The following is a 15,870-nucleotide window of genomic DNA, read 5'->3' as shown; positions in this document are numbered from 1 at the left end:
TGTCTGCCAGCTCTGCTCCAATTTACAACAGCAGCCCACAATGCACCGCTCTGGGCAAAGCAAGAAAGCAACCTCACCTCTCTCTCTCTCCTCTCAGGACTCAATCTCTCGCTCACTACTGTAGAACGGCAGACCACCGTCAAATAAGCACAAATAAACAAGCTGCACTCCTGAAATAAACCCCTCCATGAATCCTCTCTCACTGTCTGCTTCCTCTCTTTCCTCTCTATATCAGTCTCAGCTCTGCAGCCGGATCTGCCCAGCATTAAAAGGTTGAAGTGTGTTTGGTTTCGGCAGCACTAGTGGCTCTAAATGGAATCAATAAAATAATAAATGTTATTTTTTTAATTACTTCTGTCAATTTTCTACCTCTGACTCACACCATTAATTAAGTTAATGCCGCTAAGATGTTCAGTGAAAATGAACAAAGCAATATTGGAAGACTTTTTTTTACACTGCTGAAGATGGTTCCATGATAATTCCAACTTTTAACATTCACAAAAACTGCATTGCACAAAAGGTTATTTATAGTAGAAAAAAAGGGTATTTAGATGAATAAACTTATTCACACTAAGAAAAAAGTTAGGAACTAAATTAACTTAAGGTTAATTTAGGAACTGTTCACTAAAAGGGAGTGTATCAGTGGATGATATAAAAAATCCACATTATTTTGTCTAACAAAAGAATACAATAAAAATATACTAGGGAAACAGCTATTTTTACTGCACTAAAAGCAGCACCTAGTGGCAAATAATGAATTAGCATTTTCATTTCATTCAGACCAATGTGAAAAGACCAACAAGTGGGTTGACTACTGTTGTGCTACTGTTTCATGTTGATGTCAACATGAAATTTTTTTTTTTTTTTTTTTTTTTTTTTTTTACAACTCGTTTCAATGATTCAGAGTCGACTCTCTCTTTTGAGAGACAATTACTTGATACACGGTGCACTTTAGGATTTATAACTTTGCAGGGTGTTTTAATTCACTTAGAGCTGTGTTACACTGCATGACAGGTCATTTCCAATCAGACAATTAGAAATATAAACAAATTCTACAAGGATCAGTAAATGTTTATCCCTTTAAACACAAACCTATACCTTTAAAAGAAGCCTGGGGGAAAAAAAAGGAAGAAAAAAACAAAACAAAACAAACAAACTGCGGTGTGATGGAGCAGCATTTAATGTTCATAATTGATAATATCCTGCTCTGCCCCTGCAGTCTTGATGGGCTGTTTATTTATTTAATTTTTTTTGTAAAAGGCTTTGAGAGTATCTCTAGCGAAGGCACTAACAATCTTGCTGGCATCCATTGTTAGCTCTGAGAGCAGGGACTGCTAGAGTGGCTGTGAGGAGAGAAAGAGAGCAGGGCTCTGTGGGGGAGATCACCCACTTTCCCTACGCGCAAGTCTTTCATCTAGCAGCTATAGCAAAACAGCACTGCTAATTAAGAAGAACTAAGGAATGTCCAAAACAGACACATGCACACACATGCATCGCTCCCTACTTTTCCTTCCTCATGGGTACGGGAGGATAAATTCAGCACAGAAACAAGTGCTCAGCATTACTTAAAAAGAAAATCTAAGGATAGCTCTCTCTGTGTATGTGTGTGTGTGTTTGTGTGTGTGATAGAGAGAGAGACCCAGCTGTGGTCCACTGCTGCTCACTTTATTATATAATTTGTGGAGGCATTAGATCTACTTCCATAGTCCACTGGGCTTTCACAAGCTTCCCACAATTCCAATTAAGTTTTGAGTGTATGTACGTGCCTGTTTTTCCCCAAGAGTAAAAAAAAAAAATAAAAAAAAAAAAAAAAAAAATCAAAAGCTAACTCCGACTTTATTTCTCAGAAATGCAACTTTATACCTCAAAAGGTTACTTTATATCTCAAAATTACAACTTTTGTTCTCATAATTGTAACTTAATCTTTAAATATGACTCTATATCTCACAACTGTGATTTCTCTTTTATAATTGTGACTGGATCTCTTAAAATGTGACTTTATCCTTCAACATTGCAAATTTATATTTAATAATTGTGATTTATTCTTAACTATTTCTAACAATTGCATATTTTCCTGCATTTTGCCATGACATTTTGGAACACTGTATCTCAAAATGTGACTATAATCGCAACTTTATCTCAAAACTGCAATTTATCTCTCCCAATATGACTTCATATCTGAAAATGTGACTTTCACAATTGTGATTCTTAAAATATGAGATGATATGATAAGATGATATGATGATTGTGACTTATTTCTTATTTTTTTGTGAATCGGTACTCAAAATGTAACTCTCAAATTAGATTTTTTTCCACCACATAATTGCAAATATACCTGATTGGAAGTATTCGTATTCTGTATCGCAACTGCAACTTCATGTCTTGTGATTTTATATATTTATATATTTTATACAGTTTCATATTTTAAACTTTATCTTACAATTCCCTGTTTTTAAACACAGACAGAACATATGTTTTGCTCAGTATAAAACAATAGAAGTCAACAGAAAGTGCCCACCATGACAGATGAAAACACAGCTGCGTATGTATGTGCGTTCTCTGCTAGGGTTGCAGGACAAGATGACCCATTGCCTGGATGCATCGTGGTTGCTCATTTTAGTGAAGACCCCAAGCTGCCCCACAAGCGCCTGTCAGATTAGAGTCAGAACTGATAATCACAGTCACACACATCACAATGAAGTGGAAACTCTAGAAAGAGTACGCCGAGGAAGGGGTCAAGCACAAAAAGAGAGAGTTTTAGAAACCGTTTTATGTCACTTTGCATTTAGTAAGAACGTCACGGTGGGAAAACTAGTGCATGGGGACAGGAAGTAGAGTGTGGGAAAACTTCCAGAACATCCGCATCTGCTTTCGGTTAACTTATACACACCCGACGCCGCTCTCTCAGTTCTTCTTCACTCCATTCCCCCCTCAGTTTTAAGGTTCAACATTCAGGGGGCGGTCAGTGGGTTAAACCTCCTTCGAAACTGCCATTCCAAGAGGAACGAGGAGACAGTGGTAAAGACTCAAGCATACTTCCTGACCAAACTGTGAATTCTCTTCCTCTTTGTCTATATCTTCTTCAGCCAGCTCTAGACTTTTAATTAGGATTACCATGGCGCCCTCTGTGTACAAACAAAGCTGTTCGGCACTTCAAGAGAAAGTGGCAAGGTGCATATTTCTTTCGCCATAAAATGATCTGATCAATTAGTCATGTTTTGAATCGTGGTGCAAGAGCACGGTAGCATGCTTAGTTATGTTCAGTTTTTATGGATTGATGTGCTACATTAAATAAATACGAGTGGAATTTTGAGCAGAGGGAGGAGTGATACAGAATCTCTGGTGTCTCCATGATCATTAAAGAAAAGCCGCATAAAGTCTGTAATTAAAGGATGTGCGTGACAGACATAATCAGAAATGCATTACCCCAGTCTGCACAAATCAAGCTTTGCGTTTAATATAAATGTTCTACACATTAGTGCACATTTCTTTTTAAAGACTCTTGTTTGAGATTACATTTCCTGTCTCTCGAATCATTTAAAATGTTTGCGTTTCTGTGTAATTTATGTGTGCCGCGGTAAAATCTCTGGGCAAACTGTCAGCGGAGGAGTTGCTGTCTGTGGTTAGTTAGAAGCATTAAAAACAACTCAAATATCTCTTTTTTATGCGCGTGTGTACATGCGGTTCAGTGCTTCGCAACGTCAAAACAATTTTCCTGTTTTCCAGCTTAAAGAAGTGGCCTGATTGAATGGTACGGGACAGATTGGATGCTGCCGTTATGGAGATGGCTTGTTTGCTCATTTGAGACAAATGATTGCCTTCATTTCCCCTGATATGGGCGTGATGGCGGGAGAACGGCAGCCTATTTGCTCTCCTAAACGAGGGCGTAATGGACGCTTTGTGCAACGTTAGAGCGCTCCGCGGCTGCCTTTGAGAGGCTCTTGAGAAATGAACCCTGACAACAGCACAGATGTTCAAAAGGCCTTTCTTCTGTTTAGACGCGTAGACCGTTCGTTTGTTTTTTTGTTTGTTTGTTTGCTTGTTTGAGGAAGCCATTACCAGTCGGCTGCTATGAGCGCTAGGTCTGTCTTTTGAGGAGAGATGAGAGAGAGGAATTCAAATAGATCCATAACTGCTCATAAATACTCAGGCACCATCTTGCTCACACGGACGACATCAAACCGCACGTCTGCCATTCCCAGCTTTTACCTAGTAATCACTTTCTGCTTTGAGCTCGTCTCATCTCTTCCATCTCGGCTCATTCTGTCGAATTATTCTCAGAAAACATTTCACCTCCATTCCCTATTCCTCCGTATCTCTTTCTCTCCATTGTCTCTCCCGCTTTCACCCACTCTTCCCAGAGAAGACCCACAGACCCATCCATTTCTATTAGGCAGGGAAAATGAGCACATTAGGGAAGAGAAGGGGGTGTCGGGCGGAAATGCCCCCCCTTGGGACGCTGAGCTGGGGTAATGGAATTACACTCCATTATCAGACGGAGATGATTCCATTTAGCTGGAGAGGAGCGAGCTACTGTGGAGAGATGGAGTAAGAGAGAGGAAGAGAGCGGGTTCAGTCCATTTTGCTTCATCTAAGCTAATCTTAGCTAAACAACAACCACTGTGTTGGCTATCACGCCATTTCTCCAGAGCTAAGCTTCCAAGAGCTCACCGAACTCGAACAGCCCACTAATGCAGAGGTTCTTAACTCGTTTTGCTTAAGGACGCAGGTTTTACACCTAATGTTGTCTCAAAACAGTATCAAAGTGGCTTACAAAGAGGACAAAGGTAACTCAAGTTTGATTCAACATATAGACTCTGACCAGTGGTGTTATTGTTAACTATCACATATCGATTTGGTAACTGAAATTAGGCTAAAACTATATTAAAATATAAATATTATACGGAAATGTAATCTTAAAAATCAATTAAACAATAACACATTTAAACTTAATATAAATATAAAAAAACACACTTAAAATGTGAATTTATACGAAAATAAAAAGTTAATTCAATACATGATTTGAATATACTTAAATTTGCTTTTTTATTTATTCATTTATTATTATTATTTTTTGCTATCAAAATTGTGCACAACATTTTTTATGTATTAATTATTATTAATGTTTTTTTTTTTTTTTTACCCATGCAGTCCTGAGATGTCAGAAAGGATGTGGCCCACCAGTTCAGAACTACTGCTGAAAACAAACTGATGATGGATATACTGCATACTACTAATTTTCTCACTGAATATGTGTCTTAAGTGTCAATTTTCCAAAACTGAGATTTATATATATGGTTTGTTAGGACTATTGGAAAATCTGGAATCTGAAGGAGCAATAAATAAATAAATAGTGCAAAAATCTCCTTTAAAGTTGGCCAAGTTCTTAGCAAAGCTAATAAAAAAATTAGTTTTGATATATTTATTTCCAAAATATCTTTATGGAACATGATATTTACTTAATAACCTAATGATTTTTGGCATAAAAGAAAAATAGGTAATTTTGACCCATACAAGGTTTTTGTTTTTTGGCTATTGCTAAAAATATACCCCAGCAACTTAAGACTGGTTTTGTGGTCCAGGGTCACATACAGTATGAGCTATAAGTAGAGCTATAGCAAAAGTGATGTTTTGCTGTTTCAGGGGTAACTCCAAGCAATCTACTTCAGAAGAGACAAGCCATGTCCATATCAAGTGCCTGGATATTTTTTTAAGACAGTTTTGCTAAGTCATCTCCCTCTGGATATCCTTTGGTTCTTTCTCTTCTCAAAGTAATGAACAGAGAGAATAAAGAGAGAAAGAGATTGAAACTGAGACAAGGCTTTGTCTTGTTGGAAGAGGTCTCTGCAAAAGATTTTGGAAACATGAAGATATATCTGATTTTATTTTTATCATCCGCCTTTATCTTCTATACAGTAATAAAAGGTGAATTTCTAAAACGCATCAGGCAAATTTAAGAAGTAAAATATATCAGTTTAATCCACCAATATTCTTATAATGAATTATTAAAAAGTAAACTGTGCAATTTTTGTGCTACTAGTGGCATCAAATAGAAATGCAATAATCATGATGATAATAATAATAATAATAATAATAATAATAATAATAATAATAATAATAATAATAATAATAATAATAATAATAATAATAATAATAACAAAACAAACTGGTCTCCCCAAAACACTCCCCCGGTCTTGAGATAAACTGGAATACCAGTGGATATCAGTCTTCAGGTGATCATTTCATACACACAATACAATATATGATATCAGCACAGAGTCACAGTGTTTACACTATTTGGAGAAAACAACCTGAATGGCTTATTTTTAGTTGTCTCTGCATGTTAAAGCGGAATTGGAGAAAATATTTCAGCATGGAAAAAAGTTACACACATCATCTTTAAATTATTCATGCTCACATCGTTGTGAAGTGACACACTGAACCTAATTAAATTTGATGTGCACAGTTCAATGTTAAAGTGCTTTTTAATTTGCAGAGACAACTGTAAGTAAGCCATTCGTGGGTTGATTTCCCCAAAGAGTGTAAACACTCTAGTTTTTTGGCATTTTCACACACACACACACACACACACACACACACACACACACACACACACACACACACACACAACCACACACACACACACACACACACACACACACACACACACACACAAAGCTCTTTATCTGAGAACTGTGGCATGTGGCGTCTTTCAACAAATGGTTTAAATTCTGGTGCTGGTCTGCCTGTTTATCCAAATGACAGATGCATTTTTAAAATATGTTAGGAACTTACAACTTTATTCGCAGGTACATTTTTTAACACAATTGTGTGTTTTGGGGGTTACAAAACATTTTTCATGATTTCATTTTCATGATTATTTATCAGATAGAATGTCTCCTTGTGATATATTAAGCCACACCGGCATTTTAAAGTCAATAATTCTGAGAAATAAAGATGCAGTTTTTAAATCTAATGTCATAGTGTGACATATAATAATTGTGACACTATCATTCAAAATTTAGTGAAGCGTGAAGCGAATAATTTCTGTGTCTCTAGTGGCACCAAACAAAACCGCAAACTCTTTGTTTGAGTGACTGACTTGGACGAGTTTGGAATAGAATTACCTGAACAATGTCAGATGTTTAAGACTTCTTCACAGTTATTTTCGCAGGTCTGTTTAGTGCCATAGTGGCGCATGAATTACACGCTTCACCTTTAAAGAAACAGAAGGCAGTGGCTTTATTCCATGTATCATAAATATCACAGAGACATTAGTCCTTGTCTCACAAGTTCCTTCACGTCTTGTGTTTTGACAATGTTCTTGAAAAAGGTACATGAGCCAAATCACAGGTTGCCAGACAGACTCATAACGGTGCATTTGTTCTAACTCAGTTGCCCTGTCACCTTCACCTTGCCGCACATTATCATTCCACACTCACCGTGCACTCTTTTGCACATTACATCCATGCATTATCCATAGTAGCTATATGAAGCAGAGCTCATTTGAAGAGCAGTGCTGTATTTATAGACTAGCACCGCAGCGTTGCACGGCTGCTAAAGTCATTTCGAGCACTGGGACTATTTATTTTAAGATCCCCGCTCTTTTATTAGCTCTATTGTGTTTTAGCGATATGAGGGAGTACAGTAAAACTCTCCCCTCAGCACCAGAGATGCCGACCCCAGGAAGCTGGCAGCAATCCATGAAGACAAACCATCATCGTCAGGGTCAACAGGCACACGTGGAGTCTGTCTACAATGATAGCATACGCAAACACACGCACGCCCTTATATATATAGATATATACACATTAGAAAGGAAGTACCGGCGGGCAAATAGGTTTAAAATCCTTACTAACCCCATCGCACCTGACCTAATTTCTGCATGCACAGGACATCATACTGTACTTCTCAGCGTGTGTGTGCGCTCTCATGGTTGGTGGCACCTGCCACGGGCTTCGGAGAGCAGCTGTGTGTGTACAGATGCCATAAGTGTGACCTGTCTGGGTGACCCTCCCTGCAGACACGCACACAGAGTCCTGGAGCTGCAGTAAAAACACTGATGTGGGAAGACAGCCATGACATTTAGGCCTCAGTCCACCTCACTTCCTTAGTCATACTTCTGTTCTTTTTCTCTCAGAGTCCTTACTTCAGCCGATACTTCGGCTGCTCTTGGTTTGCGTCTTTTTTCGTGCATTATGACCTCTTTAACAGAATATTCCAGGTTAAATGCAAGTGACACAATTTGTGGCATACGGTGGCATACTTGAACAAATAAAAGGGGGTTATGAAGAGGCAGTTACAAAGCAAACTTGGTCACACTTTATTTTAAGGTGTCCTTGTTACATAAGTTACATGAACTTACTATTACAATAACAATAAATTATCCATAATTACATGCAAGTAACCCTAATCCTAAACCTAACCCTAACCATATAGCTAGTACATGTAGTTAATTAATATCACTCAGTACTTACATGTATAACTACACTGTAATAAGGGCACCTTGAAATGAAGTGTAAATTATTCAATCTTTTGTGTGTGTGTGTGTGTGTGCTGCAAAGTTGGTCTTATTCATTTTTAAGTGCATTTTAGGGTTTTATGCTTTGTGTGGCAATGCAACAAAGGCAACAAAGTTGTAAAATTGGATATACATTCAAAAAAAAAAAAAAAAAATTGGTAAATACCGTTATGCTAAAAGTGCGGTAAACTGAGCTCAACTTGAATTAAAAGCAGAAAATTATATTGTGTACACACATACACAGCACTAATGAATTCCACAGTAATTGAAATTCTAAATGCTTTCACTGCCAGCTTGCCTTTTGGCTATGACTTCCACCCTCTCAGAGGCTGTTGCTGATGATTTTGGCCTGTTCAGGAGCACCTCCAGCTGGGTGGGAAGGAGAGGCGGCCTCCCTCACTTTATGTTCCCTACAGCTACAGCGGAGGAGGATTGTATCAGGTCTTCTTGGTGTGCGTGTGCTAATATGACTAGATCATTTCAATATCTTACCAAGAATTACAGATTTGTATTCATTTATTTATTATTTGTATATGTAGATGCATGTTGACAAAGCTTACAAAATTAATAGACAACATATTCAAATCAGTGGTTAATTTGCTTAGATTCGGACATTTAGGTCACATAAAAACTTTTGCAATGCTCATGAATTCAGAGTGACCTTAAGTACTTTTTGGTTTAAAGCAAACGAGCGTGTGATGAAGGGTGAACAAGTAAACTGCTCAGCCATGTCTTAAAAAGAAAAAAAAAAAGGTTTTCAATATGTAGATGGTCTAAAAAGCTTGTTCTGAAAGAGAGTAGGTGGAGCAATAACAAAAAAGGAGGGGGACACACCACCTCTTCTTACCGTTCTCGGGGTGTTCCATCTCTCCGATGCTGCCGTCTGGGGTAGTGCGTTCGTAGTGGTCTTCAGGTAGGGCGAGGGGCCCGATGCGGGGCCCTGAAGAACTCTTACTGCTGGGTGTCTCTGACTCTTCCAGACCGCTGTCGTAGTAACTGTGCTGAGAGGGATCCTGCAGATCTTGCGCCTGATTGGCTGTGGAGAAGGTCACTCGGCGATGTGGGAGCTGTGATTGGACAGAGACAGAGAGAGGTCGAAGGTCAGTATGCATGTTGATGACATTAGCAGGCATCTGATTTTCAGTGTAATTCAAGGGAACAACTATGTACAATGAATAAAGAATTATGTACAATTTCACAAAATCGTAGTTTTACCTCATATACAGTATATAGTGCTGCTGACCTTAGGTATTAAACTTATTCTGCACCATTTGTGTCTCAAGCATGGATGATAAATTATGTGTATTACTGAAACAAGGTGTGCTATTACTTTCTAAGCTATCAGGCTTTATTGACAATAAAAACCCAAGGAGGAGCCCAAGTTATATTGAGGAACCAAAATACCACAGAGACTTGGCAGTGAGCTCTTTAAACTTTGGCCAGTGAGCAACTTTCCATCAATATTCAAGAACACCCTAGTAACCATCTAGTGACTTTCTAAAAATGCTCACATATTCCCCTAGAAAAATATCCAAAATCTATCAGCTGATAATTAATGTATATAATTTTCAATTAGGATATTTACAGATTGAATTAGAATTATAAAGTTTTGCTGTAAATAATAATTATAATACTAAAAAAAGAATACACAATTAAATTCAGTCATTTTTATGCTATATATATATATATATATATATATATATATATATATATATATATATATATATATATACACACACACTCTGAAATTTGCTAAAGATCACATTTAGAAGTGTTATTCAATTATTAGATGATGGCAAACTGCAAATTAAATGTAAAATGAATAGTTAAATATCCAGTATTGAACGTACCTATACTGACAAAAACATTGCTGATAAAAATTACTTTTTAATTAAATTAATACTTTTATACAACCAAGTCATATCAACTTGATCAGAAGTGATATTAAACTTTAAAATTGCTACAAAAAAAAAAAAAAAAAAAAAAAAAATTAAATAAATGCTGTTTTTTTTTTTTTTTTTTTTTTTTTTTTAATTGTTATTCATTTAAGAAGAAAAAATGTATCAAGGTTTCCACAAAATTATTAAACTGTTTCCATCAAAATTAAAAGAAATACTGTCTTGGTGAGAATAAGAGAATTCTTTCAAAAATATTTCTTACTAACCATAAATTTTAAAAGATAATAAAATATATCATGTATTGCTAACATGAATATTAAAAATTAATTAGCACTCAGCAAGCAGATGCTGCTTTCCATGCAATACAACATCCACTAATCACAAAGGTATGCTGATCTATGTAGAAATCGTAGCACGAGTCTTTGCGGAGAACCACAGCCATTAGCAATTGCACATACATTATTTCTCTTATGTCTAACTATGTATGCATCGTCTCAGAGCAAATCCCTCGGCACATGCTGGCTGTACATCCCAGAGTAATACGTTACACAGAGACCTCAACACACACTCTCACACGCACCTAAGACTCAGTGAGGAGTGTATTAAGCAAGTGTTAGCTAAATCCAGTGTGACTTCAGAAGCCAGGTTTGATAAGGATGATAGAAGCCACAGCTCTCCCACAGGAGAAGCCAACTTCACACCCCACCCCTCCCTCCAGCAGCACACCGACGAGAGAATAGGACATTTCGTCAAGATGGAATGAGACAGCTCGCAAATTGGCATTTGGAGCTAGACGGAGACCACTGTCAGCCACCCAGCTCTCCGAAACACATCAACCCTCCACATACCAATCACAAAGCACAAACCTTCAGAGAGAAAGAGAGAGACAGAGAGTAAAAACAAGCAGAAGAACTCTACTCATCCTCTCACTGTTATCAATAATACAGAAATGTTCCTCAACCACATTTCTTTTTCATTTTCAGACTTTCAGTCTCTCTGTTTCTCTCTCTCCTTCCTCATATCATGCTATCGAGTTGCCCCAGGGAAACACTACTTCATTTCTGCCTCCCTTTTCCCTTCTCAGCCTCCTCTTCACCTCCACACACTCGGTTTGAGAGCTTAGCTGCGATTTGTTTGTTTTGTTTAATTTTCAATGTAAACATGCTCTTGCACAACCCTCTTCTCTGAACACCCAAAGCTGCTTGCGTCGCACATAAATTGTTTCTGGGTGTGAGGAAACTTCCAACGTAACACAGAGAAATAACTGACCGCACTGCTCTTAATCTCACACTGTCTGCAGGTGACAATGACGGTCTTCTGGAGAACGCAAAGCATTTCCCAAGACAGGTGAGATGACCTTGCCGTCCAGACTATAAGTGCCTCCATTGCCAGATCTAATAAAGGCTGTGCAGAGGATGGATAATGATTGTATTGCTGTGAATGTGATACTTTACGTTTGCTGAAAGAAATGACGATTGTTCGCTGGGGGAGGGGCAGTTGCTCCGAGATGATTTTATGACTGAATCAGGCACTTATTTATGCACACCTGCAACTACACATGAAAGTAAGTATTGAAAAAAGCATATGGTTAAGCTAATTAACTGTATTACTAAAAGTCTGAATATTTTAGAAAAAACTAAAGTATCTTGTGCAAAAATACAGTAAAATTACTGCGAGTAAAAAAAAAAAAAAAAAAAAAACTGTTTTTTATTTTAATGTACTGTAAAATGCAATCTGGAATTGCAATCTCCTTATTAGTCTTCAGTGTCATGTGATCCTATGATTTCAAATTATTTTCAATGCTGAAAACAACTGTGTTGCTCAATATGTTAATGAAAACCATGATACTTTGTTACTTGATACTTTTTTTTTAAATGTATTTAACAACTAAGTATTTTTGCCACATTCTTTGCTGAATAACTATTCATTTCTTATTCATTTATGTTCTTATAAAATTATACAGTATATAAATAATGATCATATTAGTAATGAAGTAAAAGTGTAAAAAGAAAAACATATATACTGTTTTGTGCCACATAATGTAGTTATAAGACTTTTTATTTAGGTGGGAATTTACTTAGACTTCAAATGTACATTTTGTTAATGAAGATAATTAGAGAATTTGCTTCAACGTTTTCGGAGACATGACCTCCAGGGCATCAACAGCCACGACCGGTTAAACATAAGATATAATTTGTTTTGGGTAAATCAGATGGGCAGTCTTTGGTCTAATGAATCTGTTATTTGTTCCAGAGCAAACATTGTTTCTGCTGAAAGCAAAATCTCATCACACTATATTTTATGTAACATTAATGCTGTATCTTAGAGCATGGCTTTTATGATGGCTGTTGTTTATGTTTATTATTCACTAAATAATGTTTTATATTATATATTATTTTGACATTATAACAGTCTTGCGTGTTTGTGATGGTGATTTTTGTGACATTGTTCTGCCATTAGATGGTGACAGGTGACTCTTTCAGAAATCAGCATTTACGACTTTTATACTAAAAGAGACTGGAATGGAAGTTATTTTTACTTTTAATAACAGCTTGTAAGAAGCAGGTAAAAAATGCAGTGAGCAGCAGTGAGCAGTACGACAAAAATAGAAAGATTTCCTCAGCGGACATTCAAAGTAATGTTTTATTGTGAATATGAGATTGAGATTGAGCTGATGAAAGTAATCAGATGTAGGTAATCACACCCGCTCAGTCCATCTCTCTCACACAATAATCGTCATAATACAGTGAGCTTTTAATTAAGTAATACAATAAGTTTTTAATCAAGCAACTCAGCATTCCTTCTTTACTGTAGCTGGATGTTGCTGATTTGTTGCTTTATTAAGCAAGAGCAATTCAACTAACACTGATTTTCAACTAAATGTCTATGTTGCAACCTATCACACAGTATTTCAGTATGGGTGAATGGAAATTTCCACCACACAAACACGTCCATTAATGAGGACATATCCCCTTTATTTCATCTGTGTTGCAGTTGCTAAATTTAATGAATGGAAAAGGAAGAGCTGGAGATAATTAGCCAACCCTTAAGTGCATCTGATGTAACGGTAGTAGGGCATTAGTGGAGCTTTCCACCATCTTGATGCACGCAATGGCTCAAGAGAGGCTTCAAAACCTTTGGTTGCAGCATGTAACACTTTGGCCTGTCTTTTTAACACATGGCTCCTCTCCTCTGCTCCAGATAAAATAAAGATAAGCTGCACAGTGCACGTTTGTGTAAAGCACAACATTTCTATTCAGAGAGGCAAATGTTTTTTTTTTTTTTTTGCTGAGGGATTTATTTTAGACCACTCGCCGTATCTGCTACGAGGCCGGCCATCCCCTTGTGCTGATAAACAGAAGAGTGCAAAGTCTCCAGTGGGTGCGTGTGGATGAATACACACACACACACACACACACACACTGCTCTATTGTCCTCCCTGTTCAATAAGAGACGAGGTGAATAATACCAGATGAGCAGCTCTGAGCTTATTGGATCCCTGCATCTGTATCTATGCGTGTGTGTTTCATTGTATCCCGTTCCTCATTAGTTTTCTCTGTCCGTGTGGACGATAAGACAGTGAAGGGCTACTTTGTGAAACTCTAATCCATACTCTTGCACAAACACGTATGCATAGATGATACAGTGGATGTGCTCCTATGATAATATGATTCCTGTATCTCATTCCCAAACTGAGGTGAGTAAAAGAGAGAGTGGAACAGAATACAGAGAAGGTTTCGAGCACAATATGTGTGTACAGAGAGTTCGTTTCTCTGTACCTCTTGTAAAAGCTGCTTTTGTTCTCCCTCTTGGTGTAATTCTACTAGTTTAGCCCCCAGCTAAGACAGCGCTCGCTCACAAACAAAAGCAGCTCCCACTACTAACCTCCCTCCCTCTGTTCCAAGCTAGAGGGCAGGTGCCAGGGTTGAGTTATGTAAGGAATGACAGCTATGCCTGAGGACGGGATTGGTTAGCTGGGAAAAAGCACCTGTGGGACTCAAGTACCTGCCTCAGTCCTCAAACTGCAGAAAAGCTTTGATTCCTGTTAACAGCATCAGAGAGATGTGTAGAGAGAGAGAGAGACAAGAGTGCAGGGAGACGAAAGTGGGAGTGATTTCGGTGACTATGAGGGATGGAGATGCCGAGGCGCCAGCAAGCCAGATATGATGGAAGGAGTGAGGTGCACAGATAAGGTGAAGAATAAAGTATGAAGAGAGTGATTCATTTGGTCGTGTGGGAATGGAACTGATTTTTTACGCGAATGTAAAATCAAACTTGCCTTGTTTAATGTCTTAATACATATTTCTCCATGTTATTCCAAAGAAATAATGTTCTGTGTAATCGTTTTCCTCCTCCCTAACTTAATTATTATATTATATTATATTATATTATATTATATTATATTATATTATATTATATTATATTATATTATATTATATTATATTATATTATTAATTTGTAAAATAATTTTTAAATGTATATTTATTAAATATAAATTCAAAACATAATATAATATAATATAATATAATAACAGAAACCGATTTAATGCATTCTTGAATAATAATAATAATAATAAACACACTGACCCCTTCTGAATAGTTTCTCATTGAAGGACCTCTTTCACTCAAAAGTATGCCATATTATGAAATAAAATGGACTTTGTCTGAAACTGAATCTAAACGAATCTAAATGACAAAATGAATCAAAAGCTACACCCTGAGGGTACGTGGTCTTAAAATCGTTGATAGAGCTGTGATTTTAGTTTCTTTTCAGAAAGGCAGTATTGTACTGTCAAACCACACAGATATTTAGCACCTCCCCCTAGCCCCCACCCCCCACTTCATTTATAACCGAGTCAAGACTCATTTGCAAACTTGAAGGCTTTCAGCAGATATATCCTCCCCCTGAGGAGCAGGGAGACAACACTCTACTCTCTATAGCTCTGTCGCGCTCCCTCCCATTCCATCCAATGCCTCGCCAACACGAGCTCTTAATGCTACATTAGGATGTGTGTCTTATTCAGCTAGAAGCCAGCGGGCCAGGTCTAAACTCTGCCTGTGGATTAGAGAGATGAGATGTGAGCAGACAGCAGCTGCCCAATCACCTGATTTAAGACTAACAACCTCCAACAGGCCCTCAGACAGACATGCTCTGCAAACGCTTTGCAACAGAGCCAAGGTGCTTTTCGGATGGTGCTAGTGTCTTAGTGATAGAGCAGCAGCCAGACTGTCACTTTTCCATGTCAAATTCGGTATCAAAAGCTGCACAAATTTGTAGAGAACTTCATTTCATCATGCCTTAAATGCCTGTTTTTGCCACTGTCATGGATGGCGCCTATCTGTTTTGCAAAATAAATAGGCATTATGTAAATTTTAAATGGAAATGAAGTGTGACCTACTAAACATAACTCAAATGGAAATGAGCGGTCAGACTAGACAGGAAAAACAGATG

Source organism: Carassius gibelio, chromosome B14 (genome assembly GCF_023724105.1).
Source record: "Carassius gibelio isolate Cgi1373 ecotype wild population from Czech Republic chromosome B14, carGib1.2-hapl.c, whole genome shotgun sequence".
In the NCBI taxonomy this organism is placed as follows: domain Eukaryota; kingdom Metazoa; phylum Chordata; class Actinopteri; order Cypriniformes; family Cyprinidae; genus Carassius; species Carassius gibelio.
Note: the sequence above shows the minus strand (reverse complement) of the source record.